General features: G+C 39.3%; 1 long non-coding RNA gene across 6 annotated transcripts; it reads left to right on the plus strand.

Moving 5' to 3' along the window:
- The first annotated feature begins 1,119 nt into the window (after positions 1-1,119).
- LOC143885294 (uncharacterized) lies at positions 1,120-15,651 on the plus strand. 6 transcript variants are annotated; one of them, XR_013253196.1, is made up of 5 exons: positions 1,120-1,305; positions 2,781-3,021; positions 12,158-12,395; positions 13,131-13,435; positions 13,682-13,828. It is a non-coding gene; the product is annotated as an uncharacterized LOC143885294 (long non-coding RNA). The 6 variants fall into 6 exon arrangements; XR_013253195.1 differs by lacking the exons at positions 2,781-3,021; positions 12,158-12,395 and adding an exon at positions 15,537-15,651 and having other exon boundaries at positions 13,131-13,562; positions 13,682-13,725; XR_013253194.1 differs by lacking the exons at positions 2,781-3,021; positions 12,158-12,395 and adding an exon at positions 15,537-15,651 and having other exon boundaries at positions 13,682-13,725.
- The last annotated feature ends 561 nt before the right edge of the window (positions 15,652-16,212 follow it).

The raw sequence follows: 16,212 nt of genomic DNA on the forward strand, positions 1-16,212 counted from the left end.
CTTCAATTTATGATAAAAACCACTAAATTAATCATAATAATATCAAGGGATTTGTTAGGGACCATCACAGAAGGCATTTGGCGGACCGGCTGTTGCATGAGAGAGCAGCCACATAGGATGAATTAAATGAATAAGACAACATCCGTTGAAAAGTGAGACCATGTGTTTGCTCTCTCATCCAACATCTGTTGAAAAGTGAGACCATGTGTCTGCTCTCTCATCCAACATCTGTTGAAAAGTGAGACCATGTGTCTGCTCTCTCATCCAACAGCCGGTCCGCGAAATGCCTTCTGTGATGGTCCCTAACAAATCCCTTGATATCATTCTTGATCCTCTAAATCATGGAAAGAAAGAAATTTCCCAAGAAAAAAAATTCCTTCACAAATGTTTTACATGTGGATCAAAAAAGGCCTTATTGAATTTGTAGCATCTAGATGCTACAAATCAAATGAACACGGGAATTGATCGGTGTCAATATGGACCCAGATGGTCCAAGAGGCAACACATTACCAGGATCCATGGACACATTTCGGATCCTTATCATAGGATCTGAAATTATTTCGGATAGGATATAAACAACTAATAAAAGCATGTGGGACAGTCCTAGATCTTGATTTATTATACTATTTTACAAAACTACCCTCTAATATTTTTTTGGGTAGTAAAAAATCGACCCCCTACGTGTCTATCTCTCTCCTCTCTCTCTAACCCAGAGGAGAGAGAAAGACACATAGGGGGTCGATTTAAGATATTTGCCTGCTTGACTTCGAGAATCTAGCCCAACCGAGAGGTCGCTGCTCCATGTCAATCCGTCCGCCCATAGGTCTAACTCTAAAGCTTTGGTTCTTGCCCCGCTTCGATAGTGAAAGAGAGAGAAAGACACATAGGGGGTTGATTTAAGATATTTGGGGGTCGATTTATCATTGCCCTATTTTTTTATAACTATATTGTATGTATACATTCCTTAAACTAAAATGTTCATGCATTTTCACACCCTTTTGTTTGGCTTTTTCCAAAAACTGAAGTCATTTTCACTTCAAGATAAAAAAAAAGGCGGTGGAAATATCATTTCCAATATGGCTCTGTTCATTTGATTTCCAAGAGACGGATAGGAAAGGAAAGGTAGCCCAAAGTTTTCTTAGAAATACGAATTTGGTTGTTTTGTTGATTTCCTCAGAAATCGAGAATATCTACTTCCCAGACTTTTCCAACTTTTGGAGAGGCGCTCCCATTATGCCCAAGCTTGTGCGTCAACCTCCATCGTCTTCAAACTCTCGAGCCTAAAGTTTTGATTCAATCCTCAAGGTACTCTCCCTCTCCCTCTCTTTCTTGTTTTCTGTTTTGGTTTTCTATAAGATTAAAATAGAGCTTTTAGTTTTCCTTTGGAGAATATCAAAATAGGGTTTTTCTGCTTTCATTTTCGAGATAAAAAATGAGGGTTTTTGTTTTCGTTTTTTGAGTAGAAGAAAATATCGTTTTCTGTTTTCGTTTTCAAGAAGATCAAAATAGGGTTTTCGAAAATATCAAAATAGGGTTTTTTTTTTTTTTGATTTTTAGACGATCAAAATAGGGTTTCCGGTTTTCATCTTCGAGAGGCACTGTTCACGTATGCCCAATCTCATTTTCTATTTTTGATTTTTTGTTCAGTGATATTTTGCTTCATCACATGCTTTCTTCTTGTTTTATCGGCCTTCTACTCGTTGTTTTGGGATTTCTTCGTAACAGGGTTTTCGAAAATTCCTTTGCTGAGTTTTTCAGCATTGCAAGGTTTTAGGAAAACCTCTTTGGTTAGTTTTGGGTTTTTTTAAGCCTAAATCCAATTTTTGAACCCTAAATCCAATTTTTGAAGCCTAAATTCCTTATTTGGATTTTTCAAAGAAAAAAAGAAGTAAATTGCACTTTTCACCAGAGTTAAACACTTATATGGCAATGAGCCTCTCACCCAATATATCCTCTCTGGTATACATAATTCTATCGGTACAAGTGTAAAAATCTGACTTGACTAATAATTTTTCTGTTGATCATTTTGCAACTTTCTTTTTGGAATGGTATCACTCCGCAACTATATATCTTCTTTTCTACAAAATAGTATTACAAGGCTCCCTCTCTTTGAAAAAACTTGTTTAGCTAATAGTAACCACCTCCAAGTAACTATACAAAACACAAGTGTGATGAGTAAATCAACTTATTTCTTTCATTCTTCTCAATTAAATGCTACTTTTATTGCAGGCCTCTAAAAAACCATAAAAAATGCATCAAATGTGGCGAGTATTCTCAGATAAAAGATACTTTTGTTATAGGCCCCAAAAAAACTTTAAAAACACACATAAAATGTGGTGAGGAAATAAAGTCATTCTTTCAATGTGATTCCATCTATACATATGCTACTTGCCCATAGGTTGTAACAAGAAGTGGAATTAGGGGTGCAAGTTTGGCCCTGTCAGCCCTGACCCGCCCTGAGCCCGAACAGGGTCAGGATTCATTTTTTAAGACCCTGACTCAGGTCGGGTCGGGTTCTGGGTTAATGCCTCGGGTACCCTGACCCGGCCCGACCCGACCCTAAGTTTTCTATTATAGAATTGAACCATCTATGCATGTTTCTTTTGCTAATGTTTTCTATTATCTTGGATTGATGTTTCTTTAGATTATTATTATTAATTGTCTCTGTTGCCCGTCATGTTGTTGAATTCATATTGTCTTATTTTGTTCCCTTTCTCTGTTTATTGATCATTTTGTTCTCTATGATAAGTGGTTGCTTTTATTTTTGGCACTCTTAACAGGTATTTGCACTAGGGTCAAGTAGGGCCGGCCCGGCCCTGCCCAATAAGGGCCAATCAGGGCGGGCCAGGACCAGCACTGAGCCCTGTAGGGCGGGCAATGGGTTGAGATTTTTAGGCCCTGACTCAGGGTCACGCGGGTCAGGGCCGAGATAATGGGATCCAGGGTTGGGCTAGGGTTTTGAAAAACCCGACCCTGTTGCAGCACTAAGTGGAATGATGCTTGATAATAAATACAATTTAAGTAAGTTACTTTGCTCCAAGAAAATTTATAATAGTTTAGATGCGACTCATTATCAAATTTATTAGTGTGATTTTTTATGAGAAACAAATTATATATATATATATATATATATATATATATATATATATATGAGGAAAGTGTTGGTGAGCTTAAGCGTCCAATCACATTGGGGCCTACTTTGTTAGGATGATCCAAAGCATTCATTTGAAAGGCCCTTAAACAGATGGGGTGTGTACCAAAAATCAGCTCCATAGGATCATCCTAACCTATCCATTTGTGGAGGTCAAAATGGACAGACATTATTTGTCCACAAATCTGCCCATTTTTGTCCTCCACAAATGGAGGGGTTAGGATGATCCTATGGAGCTGATTTTTGGTACACACCCTATCTATGATAGGGCCTTGCAAATGAATGGTTTGGATCACCACAGAAAATGTGGGACCCATGTGATTGGGGCACTTAAGCTCACCATAAGTTTGAAGCTCATATAGCTTATATGAGCTTGAAGGCCCAAACACATGTGGGTCCACATTGTTAGGATGATCCAAAGCATTCATTTGAAAGGCCCTTACATAGATAGGGTGTGTACAAAAAATCGGCTCCATAGGATCATCCTAACCCATCCAAAAGTGGAGGGCAAAATGGACAGACACCATTTGCCACAAATCTGCCCATTTTTGCCCTCCACTTTTGGAGGGGTTAGGATTATCCAATGGGGATGATTTTTGGTACACACCCTATCTATGATGGGGCCTTGCAAATGAATGGTTTGGATCACCACAGACAATGTGGGACGTATGTGTTTGGGCCCTCAAGCTCATATAAGCTATATGAGCTTCAAGCTCACAATCATTTTCCTCATATATATATTTGATAAAGGGAAAGGTGTGCGTACTCGGTCGAGTAGATAAGCTTATCTAATCGGTCGGGTTAAAAACAGTGGGGGCCCACATTTTTGGGGTGATCCAAACCATTCATTTGAAAGGCCCTTACCTAGATAGGGTGTCCACAAAAAATCAGCCCCATAGGATCATCCTAACCCATCCAACAGTGGGGGAAAAAATTATAACGCCCCGGATTTTTTTGGAAATACCAACTCGGTGCGTAGAAGAATATTACATCATCTTTCTCAAAAACTTTCACTATTCCCAAGATCTCAAATACAACAACTACGTTTAGAGGGTTTACAGAAATTAGGTCTAACTTATTACATCTTAATTCAAGACATAGTTGATACATATTTAAAACATATTTGTCCTTTAGAACAGTTCTGGATTCAACTCCAGCATTCCTCATCTTTCATCTATACTTCACCTGGGGGTTGGAACAATAAAACAAGGAAAAAGGGGTGAGCTCAAATAGCCCAGTAGGGTATAAACAACAAGTGATGTAGAATTGTCAAGCTCATAAGAACATGATATTTTGCAGATAGGACATCTCACATTATAAACATGGAAAGAAAGAATAAGCACAACATACTTTCCAAACGTATAGAGAAAACTTACAGAACTTGATATCAAGAATTATATATATAGACTTCATTAAGCATAGATGCTTTCATTCATAGCCATATCTCGGCCCATTCATAGCCATACCTCGGCTCATAATCCTCTAGATTTACACTCTCTAGAGTCGTCTTTACCCACGTGCACATGGAGGACTATAACGCGTCCACCCGTCATCATATCATAACTCAGTCCATATCCAGAATTAGGGTATCATAAGATCAATTGTGGATCTTAGAATGATAGAAACTCTTATAGCAATTGCGTATAAAGAGAATAAAAGAATATGAAATATTCACATCCAGTATATCAAAAGAGAATCAATGGAGAAAACTCTTACATATAGCAAAAGAGAATCAATGGAAGAAAACCCTTACATATAGCAAAAGAGAATCAATGGAAGAAAACCCTTACATATAGCAAAAGAGAATCAATGGAAGAAAACCCTTACATCAAGTTAAGCAAAAAGAGAATCAAAAGATAGGGAACCTGCTTGTGTATGGCCCGCTGATGTGGGACCCGCTTGTGTGGGGCCTGCTGATGTGGGACCCGCTTGTGTGGGGCCCGCTGATGTGGGACCCACTGTTGGTGGGACCCGCTTGTGAATAGTACTCGACGGGTCCTACTGTGAATAGTAATTTTGAATAGTTTATCTCAATAGTGAACTTGCATAGTAATCTTACGTAGTATTTCTGCATAGTAATCTTGCATAGTGACTATTGTGAATAGTGACTATTGGTAATTTTTAATATGTGTAAGTATCTACTCATTTTTAGTTGACATCTGGGATGGTGGTTTAGTGGTAGGAAGCCGTTCAATCCTCGCTCAGCGTTGGGTTCGAATCGCGTACGCCCCATTATGCCAGATGTCCTCATGCCCGATTAACTCTGGGAAAATGAGTAATGGCCGATGATTACCCACCTATGAGGCCATTTTTATTTATTTATTTGTATATATATATATATATATATTACCGGTTATTACATTCTACCCCCCTTAAAAAAATTTCGTCCTCGAAATTTTACATACTTTAAGAAGTAAATAGATGAGGATACTTTTGTTTCATCTCCTCCTCTGGTTCCCATGTTGCTTCCTCGGTGGCTTGGCTCCTCCACAGAATCTTCACCAGTGATATTCTTTTTGTCCGAAGAATTTGTTCCTTTCGATCAAGGATTTGTAGTGGTTGCTCTTCATAAGACAAATCTTGTTCCAACTGCATTGGTTCTGTTTGCAGTACATGTGATGGGTCCGCCAAGTATTTCCTTAAAAGTGAGACGTGAAACACATTGTGAACATGTGACAAGGCTGGTGGCAAAGCTACACGGTATGCTACTGGTCCAATTCGTTCAAGTATTTCGTATGGTCCAATATATCTGGGATTGAGCTTCCCTTTCTTTCCGAACCTTATCACACCCTTCCAAGGTGATACTTTTAAGAATACACGGTCACTCACTACAAACTCCAAGTCTCGACGTCGATGATCGGCGTAGCTCTTCTGTCTGCTTTGAGCCGTCCTCATATGTTGTTGGATCATATGTACTTTGTCTGTAGTTTCTTGTACTAACTCTGGGCCTAGAAGTTTTCTTTCTCCGACCTCATCCCAACATGTCGGTGTTCTACACCTCTTACCATAGAGAGCTTCATAGGGTGCACTCTCTATACTAGAGTGATAACTGTTATTATAAGAAAATTCAACCAATGGTAAGTGTTGGTCCCAATTACCTTGGAAGTCTATTATGCAAGCTCTAAGCATATCCTCCAGTGTCTGAATTGTCCGTTCGGATTGACCATCTGTTTGAGGATGAAAGGCAGTGCTGAAGTTCAACTTTGTCCCCCAATGCTTTTGTATACTCCTCCAAAAATTAGATGTGAAGCGCGGGTCACGATCAGACTCAATGGATGCTGGTATGCCGTGTAAATGGACTACTTCTTTGATGTAGAGCTTCGCCAATTGATCTAAGGAAAATTTTTCTCGTATTGGGATAAAATGAGCTACCTTCGTCAGTCGATCAATGATGACCCATATTGCATCATTTCCTTTCGTAGTCCTCGGTAGTCCCGTAACGAAATCCATTGCTATCATATCCCACTTCCATATAGGCACCTCTAGTGGTTGTAAGGCTCCCTTTGGTAGCTGTCGTTCTGCTTTAACTTGTTGGCAAACCAAGCATGTAGACACGAACTCAGCAATCTCTCTCTTCATATTATTCCACCAATAATGGGTCCGAAGATCTCGATACATCTTCGTACTCCTTGGGTGTATGGAGAATGCCGAACTATGTGCCTCAGTTAGCAACTTCCTTCTTAATTCTGGATCGGAGGGCACACACAGTCTTGTGTTGAATCTTAAGATGTCATCTTTATCAACATTGAATTCGGAAAGTTTGCCTTTCCGAACTGCTTCGATCTTTCCTTGTAATTCAGGATCGTCGACTTGAGTGGCCTTGATTTTCTCCAATAGTGATGGTTGAGCAACCATCTGTGCTATGTAGCCCTTGGTTCGCGGTTCTACTATTTCCATATCCAGTTTTCTCAGATCTTGGAGTAAATGCTTTTGAGTGGTTAGCATTCTTGCCAAGGTTCCGGAAGTTTTTCTACTCAATGCATCTGCCACTACATTCGCCTTTCCAGGATGATAATGAATGGTGCAGTCATAATCCTTTAGTAACTCTAGCCACCTTCTTTGTCTCATATTCAGCTCCTTCTTGGAAAATATGTATTTGAGACTCTTGTGATCAGTATAAATTTCACACTTTTCCCCGTAGAGATAATGTCGTCAGATCTTCAGTGCAAAGATTACTGCCGCCAATTCCATATCATGCGTGGGGTAGTTTTGCTCGTGGTATTTTAGTTGGCGTGATGCATAAGCTATAACTTTATCATTTTGCATTAATACGCAGCCGAGCCCTTCTTTTGATGCGTCACTGTAGATCACAAATCCTCCGGTTGGTGTTGTAATGATAGCACAGGTGCGCTGATGACTCTCTTCTTTAACGTTTGGAAGCTTTCCTCGCATTCTTTGGTCCAGATAAACTTCATGCCTTTCCGAGTTAATTTCGTTAATGGATTTGCTAATCGAGCGAAGTTTTCCACGAACCGTCTATAATAGCCGGCAAGTCCCAAGAAACTCCGAATTTCTGTTGCTGTCGTGGGTCTTTGCCATTCTTCAACGGCTTTAGTCTTCGCTGGATCCACAGAAATTCCTTCTCGGGTGACTGTGTGACCCAAGAACGCCACTTACTGCAACCAGAATTCACATTTACTGAATTTGGCATACAGCTTCTTCTGTCGAAGTGTTTGTAAAATAATCTTCAGATGTTCCTCATGTTCTTCGCGACTCTTAGAATAGACAAGAATGTCGTCGATAAACACCACGATAAACTTGTCAAGATAGTCGTGAAATACTCTGTTCATTAGATCCATGAATACGGCTGGGGCATTCGTTAGTCCGAATGGCATGACAATGAACTCATAATGTCCGTATCGTGTGCGGAACGCCGTCTTTGGAACGTCTTCCTTCTTTACTTTCAGTTGGTGGTAACCAGATCTGAGATCGATCTTGGAGAAGTACATGGCACCTTGAAGTTGGTCGAACAAGTCGTCGATTCTGGGCAACGGGTACTTGTTCTTTATTGTGACATTGTTCAATTCTCGATAATCAATGCACAGCCTCATTGATCCATCCTTCTTTTTTTACGAACAGGACGGGAGCTCCCCAGGGTGATACACTGGGCCGGATGAATCCTTTGTCTAATAGTTCTTGCAGTTGCTTCTTTAGTTCCTCCAATTCTATCGGCACCATTCGATACGGTCTTTTGGATATTGGATTTGCTCCCGGTACTAGCTCGATAGAGAACTTCAGTTCTCGATTCGGTGGGGTTCCTGGTAGATCGTCAGGGAATACATCCACGTACTTTTGCACAATAGGCACGTCCTCCATTTTCATCTTCTTTTTACTCGTGTCCACAACTTGAACTTGAGCGAGATATCCTTCACAGCCCTGTTTTAATAATCGTCTTGCCTGCAACGATGATATTAGTGCTGGAGTTTTGTTTCTGTCAAGGCTTTTATATACAAGTTGGGGTTGATCAGGTATAGTAAACCTGACTTCTTTCCTGTAACAGTCTATGTTGGCATGGTTTAAAGTCAACCAATCCATTCCTAATATAACATCGAATTCTAAAATAGGTAAGGAGATAAGATCTACCGATAAGTTTCTACCACAAATATCAACAGAGCATGCTCGATAAACTCCTGATGTAACTAGAGAATTTCCACCAGGTGTTTTAACAGAAAGTTCAAGATCTAACTTCTAAAGTGGTATGCTCAAATGCTTGGCAAACTTTGGTGAAACGAAAGAATGCGTAGAGCCAGAATCAAATAATATATGTGCATTCTTCGAACTTACAGACAAAGTACCTGTCACCACATCATTCGTTGCCTCCACTTCAGCAGTTGTGATAGCAAAAGTACGGGCCTGTCCCCTTGGCTGTTGTTGTTGTTGTTGTTGTCGACCTCCTCCTACTGCTCTAGACTTGGTGCACTGATTTGAATAGTGTCCCATTTCGTTACAATTGAAACACTTGATGTCTGGGTGAGCATTCAGAGTCTGCTTGAGGGTTGGCTGACTGTTCCGAGTCAAAGTTGGATTTTGTTCCCATTTTGGGACCGTCTTGCAGTCCTTTGCCACGTGTCATTCCATTCCGCATTGGAAGCATTTTCATGTCCCCGCGTAACAGACACCTCCATATCTCTTTCCACATTTTGAGCAATGTTGCTGGTCTCCTGCTTCCTTGACATTAGGTCTCTTTGTTCCAGATCCTCCTGGTTGGCTTTCATTCATTCTCTTTACGCCGGTCAACTTGTTTTTGGACTGCTGAAAGTCCAAATGTTCAATTTCCACTTTCAAAGCACATCTCACCACGGCTTCGTAGCTTTGAAAATCTAAAGCTGCTAATACCCGCCTGACACTAGGCTTTAATCCGTATTGGAATTTGACCACCTTACTTTGAACGTCAGTCACTAGGTGGGTTGCATATCGAGCCAGTCTTGTGAATTTTGCTTCATATTGGGAGACTGTCTCTCCCTCTTCTTGCTTTAATGAAATAAATTCTCTCACTAGCTGAGCTTTTAGTGGTCGTGGGAAGTATTTTTCGAGGAAGATTCTTTTGAATTCATTCCAACACATTGCGTTCATTTCTTCTTCGGTTTTTGTATTTCGGACTAAATTCCACCACTGATCCGCATCACCGTCCAATCTATACGTCGCCAATCTTACACGTTGTTGGCTGGTGCAGTCAATCACCGAAAAGATCTTTTCGATGGAGTGAATCCATCTTTCAGCTTCTAAGGGATCTGTAGTTCCCGAGAAGGCAGCAGGATGTTGCCTTATAAACTGTTCCAGTATAGCTCCTTCGTTTTGAAGTGGAGCAGATGGGGCTCGTTGTTGGTTCATGTTTGCTGTCATTGCTTGGGCTAGCTGTGCCAATGCAGTGGCAATGGCATCATTTCCTGCGTTGTTGTTTCTAGCGTTGGCTGTAGGTTGTTCGTTTCTTGCTTGCCTTTCTTTGCGTGGCCTGCCACGTCCCCTCCTTGTCTCAGCCTCGATTGCAATAATCTGTTCCTGATTCTCCGCCATCTTCATATCATAGTATCACGTTAGTAATCTAAATTATAACTCATATTTAAAAGCATTTATAGAAGTATCACAGAAGTTATAAATAGCACATAAGTTCTATATTAACCAACTACTAGCGGTATAGTTAACATATTCTAACTTAAGATAGGGTAAATTCTAATCATATCTTTTTGAATCCTAATTTCCAAAACCGACTAAACTTCGCTTTGATACCAAATGTAACGCCCCAGATTTTTTTGGAAATACCAACTCGGTGCGTAGAAGAATATTACATCATCTTTCTCAAAAACTTTCATTATTCCCAAGATCTCAAATACAACAACTACGTTTAGAGGGTTTACAGAAATTAGGTCTAACTTATTACATCTTAATTCAAGACATAGTTGATACATATTTAAAACATATTTGTCCTTTAGAACAGTTCTGGATTCAACTCTAGCATTCCTCATCTTTCATCTATACTTCACCTGGGGTTGGAACAATAAAACAAGGAAAAAGGGGTGAGCTCAAATAGCCCAGTAGGGTATAAACAACAAGTGATGTAGAATTGTCAAGCTCATAAGAACATGATATTTTGCAGATAGGACATCTCACATTATAAACATGGAAAGAAAGAATAAGCACAACATACTTTCCAAACGTATAGAGAAAACTTACAGAACTTGATATCAAGAATTATATATATAGACTTCATTAAGCATAGATGCTTTCGTTCATAGCCATATCTCGGCCCATTCATAGCCATACCTCGGCTCATAATCCTCTAGATTTACACTCTCTAGAGTTGTCTTTACCCACGTGCACATGGAGGACTATAACGCGTCCACCCGTCATCATATCATAACTCAGTCCATATCCAGAATTAGGGTATCATAAGATCAGTTGTGGATCTTAGAAGGATAAAAACTCTTATAACAATTGCGTATAAAGAGAATAAAAGAATATGAAATATTCACATCCAGTATATCAAAAGAGAATCAATGGAGAAAACTCTTACATATAGCAAAAGAGAATCAATGGAAGAAAACCCTTACATATAGCAAAAGAGAATCAATGGAAGAAAACCCTTACATATAGCAAAAGAGAATCAATGGAAGAAAACCCTTACATCAAGTTAAGCAAAAAGAGAATCAAAAGATAGGGAACCCGCTTGTGTGGGGCCCGCTGATGTGGGACCCACTGTTGGTGGGACCCGCTTGTGAATAGTACTCGGCGGGTCCTACTGTGAATAGTAATTTTGAATAGTTTATCTCAATAGTGAACTTGCATAGTAATCTTACGTAGTATTTCTGCATAGTAATCTTGCATAGTGACTATTGTGAATAGTGACTATTGGTAATTTTTAATATGTGTACGTATCTACTCATTTTTAGTTGACATCTGGGATGGTGGTTTAGTGGTAGGAAGCCGTTCAATCCTCGCTCAGCGTTGGGTTCGAATCGCGTACGCCCCATTATGCCAGATGTCCTCATGCCCGATTAACTCGGGGAAAAATGAGTAATGGCCGATGATTACCCACCTATGAGGCCATTTTTTATTTATTTATTTGTATATATATATATATATATATATATATATATATATATATATATATATATTTTACCGATTATTACAAAAATGGGCAGATTTGTGGACAAGCTGTGTTTGTCCATTTTTCCCCATTTTTCCCTCCACTGTTGCATGGGTTAGGATGATCCTATGAGGTTGATTTTTTGTGGACACCCTATCTAGGTAAGGGCCTTTCAAATGAATGGTTTGGATCACCCCAAAAATGTGGGCCCCCACTGTTTTTAACCCGACCGAGTAGATAAGCTTATCTACTCGACCGAGTACGCACACCTTTCCCTTTGATAAATAAGGTCTTTCCTATTACACCTATCAATAGTTTAAATTATATTTGTTATTTTACACTTACAATCTATTCTTATATAGATTTATTATTAGCACTAAAATGTTCTAACTTTTTTATTTGTGTTCTTATGTATATCTCAGGTTGTTATTGAAATTTTGTTTATATGAAAAATGAGATATCGGAGGAAGCCAAATAAAAAGGTATTTATTATTGCAGAGGATGTCAAACAAATTTGATTGCGATACTGCCGTACGTCCTCGAACGCCCATCTTAAAGTGTTATTCGGCCCAACTCCAGTGCAAGGGTCACTTGACCGACCACCTCCAGAAACAACAGGAGAATAGATTGTTGTAATACACTGCTCAACAATCCAATCAGGCAAGTTCTCTGTAAAATCAGTCACTTTCTACTATTTTGAGGCTCTAGAGTAGTCTTTTTTTTTTTGTCTATTTGGATGTTGGAATGAGACCTTTATTTATAGAGTTCAAATAGCAACCAAAAGGTCTACTTGGAAAACCAAGAGACTCCTTGAAGGGGGACACCCATTGAATGTGACTATTCATGGAATCATAAAATTCCAAGTGTTATGGATGAATCTTTAATAAGTCATTACTAATGAAAGCACTCAAAACCAAGAGTCACCTTAATCGGTTAACCAAAGAGTCATGGAATATGAAGAATTGCTTTCAAAGCTACCATGAATCTATGAATGTGAACCATTAAATAGATTCATTGTTCCAACTCATTCACTTATCTAAGTCATGACTTTTGGAGTTTCAACGAATATGAAAAGTCACCATTAAAGCCTAAAGTTTAATTTGATAATTTGAGACTATTACTTGGAACAAAATCCAACACTTTCTTATGGAATTCATCCCCGATTCGAATGGACAAACGGTAACTTTTTTAAATATATTCTACTATTTAAAAAAATAAAAAAATAAACTATGTTTTTCAAATCTAAAATTGCTGTTTATTTCCAGTTCACGTGCGCAAAGCGATTCTTCAAGTCTGTCTTGCTAAGGGCCTTCCTAGGCATATATTTCTAACACAGAATTTGTTTTCTACTTTTTCACATCACTTCACTAATTCAATACTTTTTAATTCTACTAGATTTGATACATCATATCATTAGTCTGGTGGATCCAATCTACACTTCCATACTCCTGCCCGCATTGAAGGGCCTCCTCCCGCACCCCCTATACAAGAGTCCCCTGCAGAAGAGCCCACAGAAGCATCAGAGAGAGTGAGGAACTAGAGGAAGATGAGGATCAAGTAGAACAAGAGCCTCCGGAAGAAAAGCCCATAGATGGAGAGATTGTAGAACTAGAGGAAGATGAGCCCATAGAAGGAGAGATTGAGGTACTGGAGGAAGATGAGGATCCAGTACAACATGTTGATATGGAGTTCTACTATCGGTATGATAGGATTTGATATTTTGATGCATCATTAGAAGTGCGGATATAGATAGTCATTTGATAATTGATGCATCATCATAAGTGCCAGTTACGTTTCTCATTACGTTCTCTACCCTTGCTCTGCTAGGTATTAATTTTTCTATTCTAATATTATGCTAGCTAGCTAAATTATCGTATATCTCACCGGTGCTAGCTATTTATTTTTCTATTCTAATATTTTTCTCATTTTTATATGTTTGTGTGCAGGTTTTTTACATTTTATCTCTCCCCTCCCCTGGTGGCAGGCAATGGTATAGAAACATATATTTCTATTTGACATTACATATAGTTATTAAATTTAATTAAGACTTTTATAATAATATCAAGTTTCTTGCGTTAAGGCGCGCGGACCCACATTATTGGATGATCTAAACCATTCATTTTTTGAGCCTACGATAGGCAGTACCCCAAGTGGATGATTCTATACCCTTCAATTTGAGGAGCTGCCCTCAATTCACGTTAAAAGCTGGTGCGAATCATCGGGGTGCGAATTTATCATCGCCCTATTCAATTGCAAAGGGCATCTCTGAATACTCGCCTTATATATATATGCTTCACTGAAAGCTATTTCCTGGCTGGCTTTTGCATCGTGAGAGGCGGATTTTGTCTTATTCATTTATTTCATCCGCGGTTTCTGTTCTATCATTAAAAAGCCAGCCCCGATATGGCTTTCCGCAAAATTGCCTAGCAAGTCCCTTGCAATAAGTAGATCCATTGGCAGCCCTAGTTCAATATGTTGGAGCACGAGGGTTGGGGTAAGCGTTGAGGCCTTGGCAACCTGGCCCGACCCGAACCCGACCTCCATCCTCTAATGGATAGGATTTAGGCACAAAACTTGCATCCGATTTGTGTCCATTGGATCCTTATCCTATGGTCCAAAATTATTTAGGATCGCGAACCAGATGTTACCACAAAATCTGAATCCTAGATTTGACAAGAAGGTTAAATTTTGGGAAATGTTAACGGCAGAACCATATTTTGATATTTGCACAAACCCCTCCTCAAAGATTTTTGGGAAATGTAATAGGGAAAATTACATTTACACCCCCTCTAGTTTCTGACACATCCACTTCTACCCCTTTAGTTTAAAACGTGACAAATAAACCCCTGTAGTTTCAATTTGTATAAGGTAGGCCCCCTCAGTCGACGGTTTGTCCACAGATTGAAGGGTTAGGATAATCCGATGGAGCTGATTTTTTGGGCTCACCCTATCTATGTCAGGGCCCATCAAATGAACTCTTTGGATCATCCAAACAATGTGGGCCCACTGTGTTTTTGGTAGTGTTTGGATTCAGGTATGGACCCACATTATTTGGATTATCCAAAGCGTTCATTTGATGGGCCTTGACATAGATAGGGTGTGCCCAAAAAATCAGCTCCATCGGATTATCCTAACCCTTCAATCTATGGACGAACTGTCGACTGAGGGGGCCTAGCTTATACAAATTGAAACTACAGGAGTGTATTTGTCACGTTTTAAACTAAAGGGGTAGAAGTGGATGTGTCAGAAACTAGATGGGGGTGTAAATGTAATTTTCCCAATGTAATAACTAATAATCTTTTGAGTTTTGATGGCTCTTTGAATACTAAAAGACAAGAAGGTTTGTGAAATATCAAAAAATATAGTTGTGCTGATATCAAAATATTAGACCTCGCAAACGGGGGCTGGGCTGGGTTTCACCCAACCCGTACGGGTCAGGGTCGTACGGGCCAGATCACAAATGACCTGGAATCTTACGGGTCACTATTTTGTAAACCTACCATAAGTATTATTTCAGTGGTATTTTAGTTAAAAAAAAGCTATGCATTTTTTTGAACGAATCTTATTTTCAATATTTGTCATTCATCTCTCTCTAGTGTTGTTACCCTGTTCTCTTCCTCTTATAATCATTGATCTTGTCCCTAACCAACTGCATCCCACGTTGCAGCTTGCACTTGCCCTTGCCCGCACCCTCTTGTTATGATTTTAACTTTGTACAATGTAAGAAAGACCTACTAGGACACTTTGATGGACGCTCCGATTTAAAATGGATTGTGATTTATACATGTACATGATATGTAGGATCTAAAGAACGCTCCGAATCCAATCCAATCAAAAAGGGATTTGAATGGACATGGGTGTTTCCAATCCGAAATGGATTCCTCCAAGTCCCGTACAAATCCATCCATTTAGCTTTTTTTGGAAGGTAAAACATTTATTTCTGAAGCATGTTTGTCTTTTCTTAAACAACGCATAGAACATCAAGAGTTTTTATATGGTGGTCGACCGTCAAGTACCGTCACTTTTTAAGAGGCTGCTGTTGTATAAGATATCAAGGGTGGTACTTTTGAAGTACCACCATAACGTGACTTGACGGTCGGGCATCATATAATTTCTCGAACATCAAATGATTGTTGTCCTTTCAATTTCCAATCGTGATTATTTCTGATATATTTTTGTTGTTTCCATTGGTAGAATTCGTTGGCTTATGGGAGATTTAAGATCAAAAGTAGTAATGCTTCAAAGCGCGTAATCGCTTTCCTTAAGACAACAGTCGCCCCCACCAATAGTGTGCAACAGGAATCATTGAATTGTCTCCAAGATACAATGAAGCCTTGTAGGACCATCCTACAAATGTTTGATAACACTTTGCAATAGTGGAATCAAACCCAAAATCCCTTTAAGAATGACAGCCTTAGATAAATTCACTAAAACTGTTTCTGCAGTAAAACGATTTTAGTGTACTGTTTTCATAAGA

This window comes from Tasmannia lanceolata, unplaced genomic scaffold, assembly GCF_043159265.1.
Source record: "Tasmannia lanceolata isolate RefF3 unplaced genomic scaffold, GAP_Taslan_0.1 ptg000002l, whole genome shotgun sequence".
In the NCBI taxonomy this organism is placed as follows: domain Eukaryota; kingdom Viridiplantae; phylum Streptophyta; class Magnoliopsida; order Canellales; family Winteraceae; genus Tasmannia; species Tasmannia lanceolata.